The sequence below is a fragment of the Leucopleurus acutus genome (assembly GCF_964270905.1).
Source record: "Leucopleurus acutus genome assembly, chromosome: 5".
In the NCBI taxonomy this organism is placed as follows: Eukaryota; Metazoa; Chordata; class Mammalia; order Artiodactyla; family Delphinidae; genus Leucopleurus; species Leucopleurus acutus.
This window is the reverse complement of record NC_139147.1, coordinates 68832677-68852016: the sequence shown is the minus strand read 5'-3', so window position 1 is coordinate 68852016 and position 19340 is coordinate 68832677. Positions and strand designations below refer to the sequence as shown.

The 19340-nt window shown below is 40.9% G+C and overlaps 1 protein-coding gene across 3 annotated transcripts in view; it reads right to left on the bottom strand.

Annotated features, from left to right (window-relative positions):
• Positions 1-4211, bottom strand: part of SEC22A (SEC22 homolog A, vesicle trafficking protein) — a 74459-nt gene extending 70248 nt beyond the window's left edge. For all 3 annotated transcript variants that reach the window (XR_014326237.1, XR_014326238.1, XM_082840139.1), the window contains exon 1: positions 4180-4211. The gene's annotated coding sequence lies outside the window, so the exon portion shown is untranslated. The remainder of the gene's footprint in view (positions 1-4179) is intronic.
• Between the last annotated feature and the right edge of the window lie 15129 nt (positions 4212-19340).

The following is a 19340-nucleotide window of genomic DNA, read 5'->3' as shown; positions in this document are numbered from 1 at the left end:
TACCCTTACAAATTTATGATTTAAATATAAAACTTTGTCTTTCCAGAAGTATACTGCAACACAATGATCACTCTGGGAATTAACATGAGAGCAGGGTTGTGTCTTGTAGTTTCCAAACATCCATATTCTTAGTAGTATTTAAAAGCAGACTGCATTCCTTATGCCTGATCTTTCTAGGATCCCAACAGAAATATTAGGAATAATCTTTATTATAGGGTGCCAACTTTCATGTAATCTTCAAAGTTGTTCTTTTTTATGACTTAAAAGACAGAAAGATATGATTCATACTTCCTAAAGCATATACTGAAAAAAGAATAACAACCTGGTTAAGTTCAATTCATTTAACAAATATTTACTGAGTACATACTGTATGCCAGGGGCTATTTCAGACATTAGGAATAGATAGTTCCTACCACAGAGAAGCATCAGTCCGGAATTAAAGAAATTCAGATGGAAAGAGCAAATACAACACAAGCTATGTTGCCCACCGCTTTAACTGGAAAACTATAGTTAGACAAACTTGCCTTTCAGATATTCCTAATACACACTTTTAGGCTTGTCATGGAAAGCACAACACAGCAGTGATATTCCCTTCCTAAATTCTTGAAAGGTTTTCAGAGAATTGCTTGTATTTATCAGTAGACAGGATTTTTCTGAGGAGAAAAAATTAAATCTCTTCCTTCCCGAGTCATTTAACCTAGCATCCAAACCAGTGAACTAACAAAAGAAACTGGGATGACTGTCCAATGAACAATGTGAGGCTTGACTACTTTGCAGATAGACTTCAATCACCTTAGGATAAGCAATCTCTCTTTTATCAACTCAATAAATATACCCCCCCTTTTTTTCTTTTTACCTCGAATTCTTAATACAGTTCCTTAAAAAAACAAACACACACTCCAATCTTATCTGGACTGTGGTAGTAGAAAAAGGAATCTGTCAACATCAAGGCCAAGCTAGGGTTAGGATACCCTTAGAGAGTAGGCAAGGTGGTGGCTGGAAAAACCAAAGAAGAGCCAGTAGGAATTGAGGAAAGGAAGAGGTTAAAACACTTGCACGGGAAGATTCAAGAGCAGTAGTAGTTTTATTGGGGCCACAGATACATTTTTAGGCCCCTGGTTCATTTTCCCTCACCTTTAACAGAAAAAATATATAACATATGCCTTTAGACAGCAGCAGCAAACTCACAGGGAAATCTGAGTGCTGGCTAATATATTCTTTGCCCAATAGCAACTGCTAGAGGAAAAAGCCCAAAGCAGAATCTAGATAGGTCTGGGTAAACATTTACATAAAGGCTGAGGAAAATAAACTTCCACAACACCAAACACCTATAGCAGTGGTTACCAGCCTTTTAGACCCAAGATAACAAGATGCTGACCTGTCTTCTTCAGAACCTTGTGGGGTGATGACTGTAGGCCCAAGGTTCCAGGAAGGTAATCACTCAAAAAGTAATAAACAAAACCCAACATATAAGTACATTTTATATCTACTTTCCAGCAAGATGCTTTCATAAATGCCTCTTTTAAGATAAAAAACATTTCATAATAGGTTAATCACTCATATTTTATTTTAGTCCATTATTTCCCAAACTTCAGTCACCCAAGTACCACTTTCAGAAGTCTTACCATATCTGCATCTCACCTGTACTACTTTTCACCTAATACAGGTCTTTCAACTGATTTATTTTTTTGCCCTATGCTTAGTAATAGTATCTGTGAAATCAGTTTAGAGGTGTTAGGTTCTTCTCCTAATTTAAATTAAAACATATAAAGAAATTTTGTTTCATTCAAATGTGTGTGTAAATTTTTGGAGAATTTTTTTTTAAGTTCATCTGCTTATCATTCAAATTATATTACCTATCTGATGTTACCAAAGTTTGGGAAACACTACCTTGGTACATACTATTTTATAAAAGTGCTAGCTGAGATCTGGGACTTGGGGAGTTACTTGTGGAGAAAGCTACACTAATTGTGATGCACAGCGTTGGGGCAAGATTGAGTGAAAAGGGAAGGATTTTATAGAGCCACAGGTTAGCAGGAAGTCACTAGGGAGACAAAGCTTGAAAAGAGGGGGAAAGAGTACCAAGAACAACCAGAGTTTATTTTGCAGCTTGGCCTGTGCTCCCCACCTTACCAGCAGCCTTTGGTATTCCTATTACAGGTGCTTGTACTGCACAGTATGTACAAGACCTCGAGTTCCAGAGTAGATTATACCTATATCTACGAAGAGGGCCTCCAACACATACACAAATACATCAATCATTTGCGTAACACCTCATACTTCACGAAGAGTGAGGTAGGTAAAACCTCCATTTTACAGATGAGGAAACTGAGGCGCCCTTTCTCAATGTCCCACTGCTAATATATGACAGTGCTTAAACCTGAGTCTCTTGTATCTCTACATCACTGTGCTCCTCCTATAACCAATAAGGGGCAAGAACCCAGTGATACAGAAACTATCTAGCTACTCATTTTGAAATAATAACAATTTTAAACAACAGCTTATGTTTCCTTTAAGAGGCAGTATAGTATTACAGATAACAGGATGAACTCTGGAACCAGATTGCCTTGGTTCAAAAACTGGCTCCACCATGTAGTAACTGGGTAAACTTGGGCAAGCTTTGTCTTTTTATGCTCAATATCCTCATCTGTCAATTGTGGCTACCAACAGTACCTATCTCATAGGGTTATTTTTAAAATGCTAATGGTATCTACCTCACAGGAACATGTAAGGAACCCGAAACATCGCCTTGCAGACTGAAAGTGCAATATTAAGCGTTTGCTATTATTATTTATTGACTGCCCTCTATTTACCAGACACTTTATACACATTACCTCATTTAAGCCTTCCAATAACCTGTGAGGTAGGTATTATCAGTTCCATTTTACCTTTGAGGAAATTCAAGCCCAGAAAAGTAATTTATTCAATCCCTAAACTACCAAGCGACAGATTTAAAGTCAAGCCTAATTCTAACCACCCTATGAGACATTGCCTCTCAACATATTCAAGCTTCTTACTCAACTACATGGACAGGAAGGTCACAGGCAGCCCTTTGAAAAGACCTAGGCTCTGTTCACACACCAGTATAAAATACACTTAGATTTTTAAGAATCATTCATACACACACACACAAGCACTAAACTGATCATGGTTCTCAACACAGGAAATGCCCAGATGTCCCTTAAGTTAGGGCTTGGTCACAGATGTCATATTCAAATACTGAACTACAACCTTCATACACCAGAAACTGCAGGTACTATTTAAGGTATTGCTTAATTCCTTATTATCTTAGAACGTGAGCAAATGCCAGTAACCCAAAATGTGATTCAGAGAGTTTCAAAAAGTGGCTGTTCCACCTGTTAGCTGAGATCCCAACATCTCCCGCCTGGTGGCTGCTACTGTAGCTCTGGGCTTTGCCTTGGCTGAAGAGGCATAGGAGGAACTGGATCTCAAGCTCTCCCACTGCCTCAGGTGGATGATCCAGGAAACTAAATAGGAGAAAAAGCCAAAGCTGGTTTCACTTGCAGAGAGGTTTAAGCCAGCTGGGGCTCAGCCTCCTATTTCGAAACCTTCTTCCACCTGTCGAGCTAATTGCTCAGGTCTCCTTTCCGCCACATCGTTCCCAAAGTGCCATTAACAAGGCCTTAAGAGGTTTCCGCGAGCCAACGGGGGCAAAATTCTGGGTTCAATGCTCATTCAACCCCACAAAAGGCAAAGTAACCCTACCTAAAAAATAGGAAGTGCCACGTCAAGCTCTCTGGGCCACCTCAACAGCCTAGGAGGATCACCGTGTTTCTGACACCTGGGCGCCAGGAAACGCTGCCCCACCGCTGGCAGCCCAGAGCGACTGTCCTCCTTCTCGGGCCCCCTATAACCACCCTATGAGTTGCCCCATATCAGGGCAGGTCAGCCGAAGGGCAACCGCCGTTCGCGCGGCCCACAGACCCCTCAAGTCGTTGGGGACGAAGTCCCCGCAATCCCACCCCTCCAAAGCTCCGCGACTCCGACGACTCCCCGCTCCCGCCCCCACGCCACGAGCTTAGTTCCCGCCCGGGGTAGGTAGGTCTGTAGTCCCGAGGGCGAGGGTCGGGGGCCGTGGCGAGCGAGGGAAGCGGCCAGGCAGGGGTTCAAACGACGCGGAGAAGGGACGAACGAGGACTGGGAGGAGCCGAGCCATACCTGTCTAGCCACAACCCGCCGCTACGAGTGACGCTGCCCGCTGTGCATTGTGGGGCCGGGGAGTGGCTGTTCTGCCGGGCAGGCCCACGTGAGACGTCGCTGGCGCCCGGCGGGATCAAGCCCCGCCCCCGTTCCCTCGGCTCGTCCAGGCCAATCCGGTTCTGGGGGAAAGACACACCGACTCGCCCCCTCCAAGGGGCGTTTCCCTCTTGTACGTCAAGAGAGTGCAAAATCCTCGGGTGACAGATTATGCTGCCTTTCACACATAAGGCTGATCTCTCCCGCCTGCCGCCTGTATCTGGAGGCAGTTTGTTTCTTACGCGGCCCTACAGCAAACACTTATCGAACAAGCAGGGGGAAAAGCCCCCTCTGAGTGAACAAGAAGACCTGCCCCACCTACCACTACACACTGGGAGGGACCTATCCTTGGCAAAGAAATGCCAGATGCTGTTCCTGCAGCCGCTTCCAGCTTTTGCATTGATCACGCATTATTAAACAAGGACTTACTGACTGCATACTATGTGCCAAGCACAGTGTTAGGCAATGGGTCACAGGAGTGAACATAACACTCGATGGATCTGAAGTGTGATAGGAGCAAGAGATGTTAAAGCATAAATCATTACATAATTATAAATCGTAATCAGTTCTACGAAGGAAAATTAGTGGATGCGATGATAGATTAACCAGGACTATCAGGGAAGAGCTCTTTGAAGAAATGCCTTTTAAGCTCCAGGCATATGAAAGAGCCTTAAAGAATGTTGCAGGCCAAGGGAACATTATGTTTGAGGTTGTTGGGGCATGAAAGAAATTGATGTGTTCTAGGAACTGAAAGGAAGTCAGTGTGGTTGAGGCGTAGGGAGCAACTTGAGCTGAGGTGAGGCAGAGAGGCCAGACTATGCAGGCTCTTACTGGCCACATTATAGATTTTGGACTGTATTTTGGAATGTATCTTAAGGTCAATGGGTAGCTAATAGAGTGTTAAGTAGGATCAGATTTACATATTTAAAGGCTCACTTAAGCTGTTTGTGGGGAATAGTTTGGAAGAGGACAGGAGGGCTTGCTGGAAGTCCAGTCTGGAGACAGTTATATTAGTCAAGGCCAGAGATGATGGTGGCTTCAACTAAGGTAATGACAGTAGAGACAGAAAGATTTGGATAATTTTGAGACATATATAAATCAGAGGTTGAATCCAAGGAACTTAATAATGGATTGGTTTGCCAAGAAGGATAAAGAAAATACGGGCATTAAGGATGAGTCCGTTAGTAACTAGATGAATTAAGCCAACCTAGAAGGAGGGGAAAATGTTTTGTTTTGTTTTTTTTTTATAAATTTATTTTTGGCTGCGTTGTGTCTTCATTGCTGCGCGTGGGCTTTCTCTAGTTGCGGTGAGCGGGAGCTACTCTGTTGTGGTGCGTGAGCTTCTCATTGCGATGGCCTCTCTGGTTGCAGAGCACGGGCTCTAGGTGCACGTGCTTCAGTAGTTGTGGCACGCAGGCTCAGTAGTTGTGGCGCATGGGCTCAGCTGCTCTGCGGCATGTGGGATCTTCCCAGACCAGGGCTCGAACCCCTGTCCCCTACATTGGCAGGCGGATTCTTACCCGCTGTGCTACCAGGGAAGCCCCGGGAAAATGGTTTTGTATATGTTAAGTTTGAGATGCTTATAAATGGAGGTGTCAAACAGATATGGATATGTAAGTCTGGACTAACTATATAAATTTGGTGGTTTTTGGAGTGGGTTAACCAAGCAATTCCACTCCTAGGTATATATGCAACAGAAATGTATTCATATGTTTGCTACAAGACATATATAAGAATGTTCATAGGATAAATAAATTTTAGACTATCCACATAGTGGACTAGTTTTCAGGAAAGAGAATGAACAATCAACAACTACATGCAAAACATGAATGAATCTCACAATCGTAAAATCGACTGGTATAAGCCAGACACAAAAATTGTGTATTACTTGATTCCACTTATATAATGTTCAAAAACATACAAAAGTAATATATGGTAATAGAAATCAGACTATTGGTTATCCTTAGGTAGTATTAATGTTTGGAAAGGGCCCCTAGGGGCTTATGGAGTTCTAATAATGTTTGATCCGGGTGTTGATTACACGTGTGTTCAATTAATGAAAATTAACCAAGTTGGGAATTCCCTGGCTATCGAGTGGTTAAGACTCCATGCTTCTACTGCAGAGGGCACAGGTTCAATCCCTGGTAAGGGAACAAAGATCCCACATGCCTCACAGGGCAGACAAAAAAAAAGAAAAGAAAATTCAACAAATTGTACATTTAAGATATATGCAATTTTTCAGTATGCATTTTATTATTCAGTAGAAAGTTTACATTTTAAAAATGTTATGGTGATGCAGCCATGAATAAATAACTGGTACTAGACTAACCTTCCTACCACAAACAATAGAAAACTGAACCAAATCTATGAAACAAGTGTCTTCAGACATTGAACAATAGATCCAGGAAAGAAGAAAAACAATTAAGATGAGCCCAAGGTTTTTCCTAGATTTCTTTCTGGCGATATTTGCCAAAGCACAGGAGAGAGGAAAGCTAAGCAGAATACAGTACTCTCGCTAACTGAGGAGAGAGAAATTGGAAATATGAGAGATGGAGGCAACTGAAATTTGCAGGGCAGAGAACCAGATGAAGAGCTCCAGAAATATGCATGAGTCTCCTTGAATCTTTGGTGTAGGTTTAATGAAACTCCAGGAGGCTGGTTAAATAACAACTACTGTGGGAACTGTAAGCTGAACAACTACTAGATCTTAAATAAAGTTTGGAAACATTCACGTTCTGACCAACTGGAATGGAAAAACCCTATTAAACAGTTGGGGAATTTGGTAAAAAGACCTCAGAAAGGCCACACTTTAGAGATAAGGCTAAACTAGCCCAAGAGTAAAGGCTATTCTAGATTCACTCAAACAAAGCCAAAAAGGCTTATCTGCAAGTACGTTAACTGCTTCCTTGAATGAAACTTAACAATCTTTTTTTTTTTTTTTCCGGTACGCGGGCCTCCCACCGCCGTGGCCTCTCCCATTGCGGAGCACAGGTTCAGCGGCCATGGCTCATGGGCCCAGCCGCTCCGCGGCATGTGGGATCCTCCCGGACCGGGGCACGAACCTGTATCCCTTGCATCAGCAGGCGGACTCCCAACCACTGCGCCACCAGGGAAGCCCAAAACTTAAGTCTTTAAAGAGAAAATCCAGGCACTAAACAATGGAACACCCACAATGTCCAGTATCCAATAAAAATTATTATATATGTGAAGAAGCAGGAAAATGTGAACCCTGAACAGGAGAAAAATTAGTCAATGGACCCAGAAATGACAGTGATGATGAAATTATCAGAGGACTTAAAGCAGCTGTTAAAAATGTGGTCAAGAGTTTAAAGGAAAACGTGAAAGAAATGAAAACTATAAAAATAACCAAGCAGAACTTCTAGGGCAGAAAAATACAATATGCGAAATGAAAACTTCATTGGATGGGCATAAAAGCAGCTTAGACACTACAGAAGAAAAGATCTGAGAATGAGGAAACAGTACAAAAGAATTATCTACACCAAAGCACAAGTAGAAGAAAAGTTGAAAAGAAAATGAACAGAGGAATTCCCTGGCAGTCCAGTGGTTAGGATTCTGTGCTTCCACTGCACGGAGCATGGATTTGATCCCTGGTCAGGGAACTAAGATCCAACAAGCATGCAGTGTGGCAAAAAAAAAAAAAAAAAAAAAAGAAAGAATATGAACAGAGCCTTAGTGACCTGAAGGACAATACTAAGTTACATATCACCTGTATAAACAGAGACCCAGAAAGAGCGGAGTGAAGATTTTTAAATATTTGAAGAAATAATAGCCAAAACTTTTATAAATTTAAGGAAAAATATAAATCTACAGATAACAAGAAATCAAACCAACCCCAAACAGGATAAACACAAAGAATCCTCACCAAGGCACATTACCCCAAAACCGATAATTAAGAGAAAATATTAGAAACAACCAGAGAAAAAGCCACATTGTATACAGAGAACAAAGACAAGAAGTACTACTGACTCCACATCAGAAAGAAAGTAAGCCAGAATTTAACGAAGTAAGATCTGAAGGAAAAAGCTCTGTCAATCTAGAACTTTATATCCAGCAAAAATTCTTTCAAAGTATGAAGGTGAAATAAAGGCAAACAACAGCAAGATATACCTTCCTTTCAAGTGCACATGCGATATTCACTAAGCTACACCATATCCTGGGCCATGAAAATAATTTAAAAAATATTACGTGGAGTAAAAGAAACCAGACACTAAAAAGTACATTCTGTATTTTTCCATTTAAATGAAAGTCTAAACAAGTAAAACTAATCTGTAGTGAAAAAGAAAATCATAAAAATGGTTGCCTCTAGTGGTTGGATTGACTAGAAAGGGGCATGAGGGACATTTTTAGGGTGGTGATAATGTTGTGTCATCTTGATAGGGGTTTGGGTTTCACAGGTGTGTCAATTTTTCAGAACTCTTTAAATGGTACACTTAAGATTTTTACATTTCATTGTATGTAAATTTTACCTCAAGAGAAAAAAGTGTCATACAAATATTAAAGTCTAATTAGCAATTCTGAAACTATTTCTGTGTTTTCTAGGTTTGAGCAAAGAAGTCAATACACTGAGAATGATGGAAGACAGGTTTCTTAAGTCAGGGAAGAGAGTTAAAAATAAGGAGTTATCCGAAAATAAGAGAGCAAAATGCCACTTCCAATCTTTGGAAAAAAGGTTGACCTCAGGCCTGGGGCACAGAAAGAACGATAGGAGCCTGGGCCATCTTATGCCAGAAAGCAAAGACGTGCCAAAGAATGACAGAGATGTATCCAAAGGACATAAGAGCAAGCTTGAAGGAATTCCCACTGATCCAATCTGTGACAATATCACAGTATCAAACTTAAACAATAATTGTAATTTTTTATAACCCCCCTTGAATGGAATAAAAATGAGTGAAACAAATAATTCATGAGTCCATACTGATATAAATTTAAAAGATAGATAAATGGGTAGATAGATAAATAGATGAGGAGGAAAAGCTTTTCCTTAAGGTAGAATGCCAAGTAATAAATACAGGAAGAATGATGGACTTAGAAAATTATTAATGGATGCCAATGCCAACATAACTAGACAAAAGTATAATGAGGGACAGGGTATTTATATATTCTCAAAACAGCTCCCCAAATTGCCTACTAAACAAAGGGAAAATCAGGAACTTTACAGTGGAGAAACCTGGCAGACACCACCAAGTCACCAAGGTTAATATCGCTATTTTAGAACAAACAGACTAGGACTTCCCTGGTGGTGCAGTGGTTAAGAATCCGCCTGACAATGCAGGGGACACGGGTTTGAGCCCTGGTCCGGGAAGATCCCACATGCCGTGGAACAACTAAGCCCGTGCGCCACAACTACTGAGCCCGCGCTCTAGAACCCGCGAGCCACAACTACTGAAGCCCGAGCTCCACAAGAAAAACAACCGCAAGGAGAAGCCTGCACACTGCAACAAACAGTAGCCCCCGCTCGCCGCAACTAGAGAAAGTCCACGCGAAGCAACGGAAGACCCAACGCAGCCAAAAATAAATAAACAAATAAATAAATAGAACAAACTGACTTTATGTGTTTCCTAATGTGATGCACTGAAAAGGACACTGTCACAGATTGAGTTCTCTGGAGGCAGAGTTCGGAGTGCAAAATGCGTATTAGTGATTAACACCTATGAAGGGAAATGGAGTGGAAACAGGATTGAGAAGAGTTCAAACTGCAATTCAGATCTGACAAAGCTTTCCCTGATCCAGTGGGCGCTCTGGAGTGAGTATTGCCTCTCAGAGTGTCCTATGTGGGACAAAATGACCAGTCTTTTATAGTCCCACCTCATTCAGTGACCAGATGCAGGCTGCCCTGGGAAGGGTGTGACCCCAGATGAGGCAGTACTCTGCAGCTGATACGGACCCTGAAGGGTCTTCACGCATTGAAGCTGGGCAGCAATTTCTTCACTGGCAGGGTTGGGGAGGGGAGGGGAGGTCTGGGCAGCTTAGCTCCATGTCTACCACAGCCAATGCCTGTGTTGCTTCGACCCACTTCTTCAGGAATATGGTGGACCTCTTCCGGAGGGAAAACTTAGAGGAAGGAAGGGAGGGAGATGAGCTACAGCTGATGCCGTTGGTCTCAAGGCTACCATTGATGTAATCATCATCCCCCTCCTTCACTATCCATTCTAATTTGCCCTCATCTTCAATTTCCAACTCTGCTGGCCGCAGTGTCTTATCAGTGGCATGACCCAGGCTCTCATCCCCTGGTCAACATGCCCTGCTCCAGCTGTGGTTACTGTTCCTGATTTTTTACAGTCACAATTGGGCAGGGGATTGAGGCTCCCAAGTGGGTCATCTGCATTCCATACGTGTTCCTCCCTGCCCCAATTGTGTAAAAGCAGCCCAACCTCTTCCTGATGCTCTGTAACCCCTGGCAAGACAGTGACACTCTTCTTGCCTGGTCCCTGGACACAGGAGCCCAAAGTGCTCAGGCAGCAGCCATAGCTCATAATCCAATGGGATTCTTGTATCACCTGCCAAATGTGTGGCACTTTTGGAGACCAGGAACTCAAACCCCTCAGAGCCCAGGGTTGTGGAGACAAGAAATATGAAGTCCCTCTATTAGTCTTTAAGAGTCATAATAAGAGACGCCAATCTGCTTCTACCCCTTGGTACTGAGACTCATGTATTTTTCCTACTAGGAATACAAGGAATCATGATACCCGTGATCAAGAATCATGAGTTTTTTGGGCTTCCCTGGTGGCTCAGTGGTTGAGAGTCCGCCTGCCAATGCAGGGGACACGGGTTCGTGCCCCGGTCTGGGAAGATCCCACATGCCGCGGAGCGGCTGGGCCTGTGAGCCATGGCCGCTGAGCCTGCGCGTCCAGAGCCTGTGCTCCGCGACGGGAGAGGCCACAACAGTGAGAGGCCCGCGTACCGCCAAAAAAAAAAAAAAAAAAAGGCCATCCCTAACACATAGGTCTCATATTTATATGATGTTATTTTTCTTTCAGGTTAGTGCTGTTTTTGACAGCCATATATCTTAGAAATGGAGGGGAAAAGCTTCTTATTTGTATCTTGAAAATTCTGAAATGACATTTCCACCACTCTGCAAAGGCTTTTGCAAACTGTTATCTTGGTTTATTGTCCAAAACTATATTTTCATTAACCTTTCACAAATTTAACAAATTGTGTGCCCTATGTGTGCTGGCAGCGGCAATGGTAAACACGATATGGTCCTCCCCTTTAAGGCATTAAATGGAGATGGGGAGAGAAACATGTATAAAGACAATGATAATCCAATAAGATAAATGTCAATAAAAATATGACCAGAAGGCTCTAGGGGGATCACAAAGGGGTAACTAAGCTGCAGAGAAACAGAAAACTTTTTACAAAAAGAGGTGATAAAGAGGAAGAAGGAAAGTTAATCAGGCAAGCTGTGGTGAGTCATGGAGAAGGGACTCCATATTTGTAAAGACATAGACACATGGAACAGCATTAACAATTCAGGGAACTGCAAGTGGCCTCTGGTTGCTAGAGTGTAGATGGGAGATGAAGCTAAAAGAAAGGCCAGACTCCAAAAAGCTGATATGCCAAGCTGCCAAGTTTGACTTTTATCCTGCAAACTTCAAAGGATTTTAAGCAGAGGAATGGTAAATAAGTGTATTCTATAATTGTAAAAAAAAAAAAATGGTGCTTTAAAAAATAAGCATGTTCTATAGTTTTAAAAAAAATTCAACCATTAAAACAGCTATAGGAAGATAAAGTTGGATCTGGCTTTGGATAAAGAAGGATTTCTAAGCAAGAAAGCAATGAAGAAACCACAAAGAAAAAGATTAGGGAATGAGATTAAATAAAAACATAGGGCTTCCCTGGTGGCGCAGTGGTTGGGAGTCCGCCTGCCGGTGCAGGGGACGCGGGTTCGTGCCCCGGTCCGGGAAGATCCTGCATGCGGCAGAGCAGCTGGGCCCGTGGGCCATGGCCGCTGAGCCTGCGCATCCGGAGCCTGTGCTCCGCGGCCGGAGAGGCCACGGCAGTGAGAGGCCTGCGTACCGTGAAATAAATAAATAAATAAAATAAAAATATAAAATGTGTACATGAAAAATTAAGAACCAGACAACAAATTGAGGCAAGTACATGCCAAGAGAATTAGGAACATTTTCACTGCAAATAGGCAAGGGACTAAAAAGATAATTGACAAAAGAGCTATAAGTGGCCAACAAATATTTAAGTGGTAATTAAAGAGAAAAAAATAAATATCTTACCTTTCGAGTAGGAGTTGTATTTCAGAGTAAACAATTGGGCCCAGTTGATGAGAGAAAGCTCTATTTAATAGAATAATAGGAAGTAAATGTAACAGAAGGAATGATAGAATTATAAAATCATCATTTTCCACCCAAATGAAAACACTGATTTAAGCAGAAATTAACTATTGGTGGTAAAGTCTGTAGGTGAATGGTGGATGCACAAAGGACATTCCTCTGGTGCAAAAGTGCACCACACAGATTGCTGAGCAGTTGCAAAGGGGAAAACCCACTTGTGCAATGGAGGGAGAAGGTTGTCACCACTGTCATCAGGGGTCAACCTTAACATTCCTAATGACTGACCACAAGATGTTACAGGTTAGACCTCTGATATGATGCAATAAGAAATACACAACACCTGTGATGTATTCTTTCCAAAAATGTTTAGCTTGAATCTCATGCCTTTAGAGTTAGCTCCTCATTTACAGAAAATACAGGGAATAGAGGATCAAAGTGAACAGCACTGCAGGGAAACAAGACAAATCTGGAAAAATAAAACATTCTACAGACAACTGACCCAATCTCTTCAAAAGTCACTCCATGAAAAGAGAGACAGAGAAGAAAAGAAAGAACGATGCAAGGAAGGAAGGAAGGAAGGAAGGAAGAAATGAGAGGGAAAAAGAAAGAGAAATAAAGGAACTGTAGATTAAAAGAATCTTAAGAGACATAATAATCAAGTTCAATGCATGGTCTTGGGTTGGATTTTGTTTTAAACAAACCAGCAAAGACATTTTTGAGACAACTGGTGCAATTTAACTATCAAATAAATATTCACGTAATATGAAGAAATTATTATGATAATTTTTTACTATGGAGGGAAATGTTCTTTTTTAAACTACAAACTGAAGTAAAAAATATACTTAAATTTTTTCAGCTACACCAACAAGTAAATACAAATTTTAAAAAGGAAAAACATTTTTACCTGTTAAATAGATTTCTTCTTATTAGTTTGGTTTCTTTTTATATTTTATTTAAATTAGAAATTAAGCCACTGGTCAGAGTAGGATGGTTGAAGTTTCATTCACTTTGATCCCCTTCTGTTAAAAGAGCAAATTAATTCAGCCTTTCTGGGAGTGAATTTGGCAATACGTATTGAGTCTTTAAAATACTCATGCCAATATTGCACTCCTCCTCCCTTTTTAAGAAATTTATCTTGAAGAAACAATCAAGAGATATAATGGAATATATACTTTATATACATATATATGTGTATATATAAAATTCTTTACCATGGTAAAAAATTAGAAACTATCAAATGTTCACTATGAAAAAACTGATGGTATATCTACAACATGGTATATTATGTAACTATTAAACTTATGTCAAAAGTGGTTAATAACATGGGGAAGTGCTCATAATAAAACATTAAGTTAAAAATCAGTACATAAAAAGAAATCAGTGGGGCTTCCCTGGTGGCGCAGTGGTTGAGAGTCCACCTGCCGATGCAGGGGACACAGGTTTGTGCCCCGGTCTGGGAAGATCCCACATGCCACGGAGTGGCTGGGCCCGTGAGCCGTGGCCGCTGAGCCTGCGTGTCAGGAGCCTGTGCTCTGCAACGGGAGAGGCCACAACAGTGAGAGGCCCGCGTAACGCAAAAAACAAAAACAAACAAACAAAAAAAATCACTGTATGATACCATATCTATAATTCTAATTTTTAAGGATTTATTTTAAAAAGACTGGAAGACAATACAGGAAAATAGGCAGTTTATTTCTAGACAGTGAGATTAGTGTTGTTTTATTTTATTTGACAGACTCTTCTGAATTTTGCAAATTTTCTCCAATAAATAGACATTCTTTTATTATAATTAGAGGGAAAACTTGTGTATATTAAAAATGCCTCCCAGGGCTTCCCTGGTGGCACAGTGGTTAAGAATTGACCTGCCAATGCAGGGGACACGGGTTCGAGCCCTGGTCTGGGAAGATCCCACATGCCGCGGAGCAACAAAGCCCATGCGCCACAACTACTGAGGCTGCACTCTAGAGCCAATGAGCCGCAACTACTGAAGCCCACGTGCCACAACTAGTGAAGCCCGTGTGCCTAGAGCCCATGCTCTGCAAGAAGAGAAGCCACTGCAATGAGAAGCCCGCTCGGTGCAACTAGAGAAAGCCCACGTGCAGCAGCGAAGACCTAATGCAGCGAAAAATAAATAAATTAATTTATTAAAAAAAAATGCCTCCCAAAACAAGAAGAGAAAATCCAGTAAAAAGCTTGGCCAAGTGCAATGCAGAAGATGGAGGAAGAAATAGCTGTAAGAGCCTATCCATGTAAAATTACATGCTATTTTAAACTATTTTAACAAAAAAAGTAATTTATACTTGTTTAAAAAATTATAATGTATATAAAGTAAGAAAAGAAGTCATCCTTTAACTTTTAACTTCTTTTACAATCTTCTTCTTACTGTTTTAGTGTCTTCCATGCAAAGCTTTTTCAAAAAATGAGATATTCTACATATTGTTCTATAACTTGTTTTTATGACAATATTTCATGCACAGTCCCCCTTTCTACCCCAGTCAGTATCTGTGGACTTACTTCATTCTTTTTCACAGTGGCAGATGGTAATATGGATTACTGTAAGTGATTGAATCACTTTCTACTAATGGATGTTTAGGTTCCCTTTTCAGGCCATTACAAACATTGATATCATAAAGACTGTCATATGTGTTTAGGTAGGACAGATTCCTTGAAGTGGAATTTCCTGGTCAAAGGCATGTGGATTTAAAATTACTACCAGATTGCTGTCAAAAATCCTATACTAACTTATACTCTCATCAGTACTGTGTGCATTTCCCCAATACGCACCAAAGCTGGACTTGTATCATCAGACTGTTTAATTTTTTTCCAATTTGAAAGTGAAAAACCGTGACATCGTTGTTTAGCTTGCAGTTTTTATACTATTAGTGGAGATGGTAATTGTTTTATGTGTTTCATCTTTTGTAAGTTGCCCATTCATCTGTGTCTTTGACTGAACAAAGTGTGAGTACTATTAATCTGTTGAAACCCTAGATTTAAAGCAGCATCTTCAAATATTACAAACTCTGTTAACCAAGGATAAAATGTTTCAGGTTAAACAAGGATTCTAATTTCCCAGACTCTTGTTTTGAATGTTTGCCTGTTTGGATCAAAAAGTCCAAATATCTTTTTGATGTTCTATGTTTATAAAAAATAGACTCTTATGCCATACTTTCCAGATAGGTATATTACCATAATCTTCCAGGTGGAGACTCAGAGCACGAAGTGTAGTATTTAGAGTCACAAAATGATTCAGTGGCAGACATGCATCTCAAGTTCATCATTCCATCTTATTTTTCAATTACATGCCCCACATTTTCCTTCTTCAGTTCACTCCCCATCAGCCTCATTTGCAGGAATAAAGAGGCAGTTAGTATTCATAGGTTTTATTCAAATACATAAGTATGTAAGTTCATGAGAGAATGAAACGATCGCACATATGCTATAAATCATTTCTTGCTCCTGTTTACGTATAGTGTTTTAATTACTGTATACTTCTTGGCTAAAGGAAAAAATGACTTAGAAATAATTTTCACTCCAGCCAAAATTCAGTACGAAATATATTTTAGTACAGCAGTAATTGCTCAGAGAGAGAGACCTCAATGTGACATTGCTGCTGAGGTTTAAGAAAAAAAATAAGCTGCAAGGAAAGGGCTTTAAACTTTTATTACAGGAGAGGGTTTTAGGTGGGGGAAGTTCTCAAAATCCAAAATACCGTTTCCCTAACTGCTATAAATACATCTGTCATTTCTTCACCCCCCCATACGGCAGTGACCTTGCAGGATAGACGGAGTGGAGGGAAAAGCCTATTTCAGAAATGAGGAGGTGCCTGTGTGCTATAGTAATCCCTCCCCTTTAACCGTTTCCTGGGGACTAGGAAATGATCTATTAACACTGATATATGATTAAAAATAACTATTACCATTCCTTTATTTTGTGCTAATTACTTTGCACCCATCTCATTTAGTTTTTCTAGCAAACCTGTGCGTTGAATATTATAATTATTATTATTTTACAGGAGTAAGTCTCAGAAAACTTGGCCAAGGTCCCACAGTTAGTGAATGTAAGAGCCAGGATTCAAATCCAGGCTTGCTGACTCACATGCTGGTTCTTTTCACTGTGATGCTTTGCTGCCACTTGCAGCTGGTAGTTCTGTAACAGGGAAGACAGACGAGCTGTGCTAGGCCTGTCATCTTAGGACACTTCACATGTCTTAGGGATCCAGCCATGTCAGGGTTTGCCTCTCAGCTCTGCAGGTTCAGAAAGCCAATGTTATCTATGTGTTGGTTCACCCTGGAGTGGAGTAAACCACTGGGCCACGAGCATCCCGAGGGAAGAAATCTAAGACCACGCAAGGGGAGTGTGAATACACTCAAAATCTGCAGGTCTGTGGAGGGAAGAGGAGGCAATGACCAGGGAAGCCACCGAGACTGGAGACAGGGATACAAAATCAGGACAAGAGATGTCCAGTCCATGCCAGGGATCATAGCAGTCTATCGGGAGCCACATAATGTAGTGGATAAGCTTTTCCAGTGGCCAGACAAATGGCAGCCAGGGGCAGAAAGGCCTATGGGAGTCTTGGCTTCTCGCACTTGGGCAGAAGGCAGCCTGTGCAAGTCTGGAGGCCTGCTGTGAGTTAAAGGCAAACTGAGCTGAGGATACAGGAGCAGAAGGCAAGCACAGCTCTTTGAGGTGCACTGATTGACCCAGCTAGGAAACCATACTAGAGACTAAGTTGTAGTTACTCTCAACTTTCCCTTTCAGCTTAAGTTTTGGACTCATATTCCTGGAAGGATTAGCCTGTCAATTACATAATTCATTCCCACTTAGCCACAGCTGATTGGACCATATGGCCAAAGGAGCTAGCTAGCAATCAATCAGACTCTCTGAATTTGACCTAATAAACACAAAGAATGGGTTGGTCAGATGCCACGTGCATGGAGCTAGCTGCAAGGTCTTTTAGAGGGTGGGCCAGAGAGTCTATGAAGCGCCACAGGGGAGCAGACATTTAGAACATAGCAAAGGAAGCCCAAGAGAAGTGAACAAGACTACATCTCCTCAGAGAGATGGGGCAGGTAACTCATTTTAAGGTTCCCAATGAGGATAGGTTATTTCTTGCAATGAAGTCTCCGTCAAGGCACTTTTCCTTTTGGGCACCCTATCTCCCAGGGACCAAAATACTAGCAGCCACCCATGACAGCCCTGTCCTCTTGGGGCAGTATGATGGCTAATGTTATGTGTCAACTTAGCTAGGCCACAGTGTGTGGTGGTTGGTCAAACATTATTCTGTGATGGTGTTTTTTGCATGAGATTTACATTTAAATCTATGGGCTTTGAGAAAAGCAGGTTGTCCTCCATGATGTGGGTGGGCCTCATCCAGTTCCTGGAAGGTTTAAATAGAACAAAGACTGACCTTCTCTGAGCAAAAAGGAATTCTGCCAGCAGACAGCCTTCAGACTTGAACTACATACAGAATTGGCTCTTTCTTGGGTCTCCAGCCTGCCAGCCCACCCTACAGACGTATCTTTATCTATCTATCTATCTATCTATCTATCTATCTATCTATCTATCTATCCATCCATCCACCCATCTATCTCTCCTATTGGTTCTGTATCTCTGGACAACCCTGAGTAACACAGGCAGTGATGGATAACCACTGCTAGATTCCCTGTTTAGTCTGTACGAGTTAGGGGCATTACTTCTAACATCTTGGGCTCATAGAAAAGAGCACTCTAAACCACAAAATAGGATATGTTACAAAAACTCCCTTCTCTTATATATTAAACCTCATTAGGTTCCATATTAGAGAGTGACTTACCTGACCTTGCCTTCAGATTCCAGCTTAGCTCAGTGTTTCTAACAGTGGGAATATATAAATTCACCAGGATATTGCTTGTCGTACTTTAACACCAGCAATAAGGAGTACTGATTCTGGACCTATATTCTTCGGCACCATCACAAATCTTCATCACCTCTAACCACACACAAATGTCATTGATACCTGCAAGTGCCAGAGAGGAGATGCTAATTTGAAAACTTTTATTGGCTATCATTTGTTTGAGGATGATGAACTGAATCACAAATCAAGCTAAAGGTGTGTTTTGCTCTTCATAAATATACAAAATTGTCGGAAAGGTGTGGGGAGGGTGAGCCGATCTGAACTTTTAGGTCAGTCAGTCATATATACTCTATTTTGAAACATTATTGGTTTTGTTATTTTGAAACATTATTTCCTAATTTCAATCAACCAATAAATGTTTTGAAGGGAAGACGAACAGCAGATGGACAGTATTTATTAAAATTATATTGTGAGCCTTGTGGCAAATGACAGTGATATTATTTAGACTACAAGAATGCCTATGTTTTAATAAGATAAACTTAGTATTAATTATTATTTCATATATTTCAAGCTAAAAGGCAACTTATAAATAATCCATAGGTTAGAGGAAAAATTATAACATAAATTATGACCATTAAAATTGTACAACAATGAAAGCACTCCTTATGAAAACTTGAGTGAGGCAGTCAAATAGAAGAAATACTATACTGTCTGATGGTTTACGCTGGGAAAAAAAGAGGGGTGGTAAGTTAATGAGCAAAGCGTTCAATTCAAGAAGTGAGAAAAAGGGTAATAGAATGAACACCAAAAAAATGGAAGGAAGAAAAAAATTAAGATAAACCCAGAAATTAATGAAAATAGTAAACATACAATAGAATGATCGACAAAACCAAAACAGATTCTTTGAAAGGTGAATAAAAGACAGAACTCTTGCCATCCTGTTC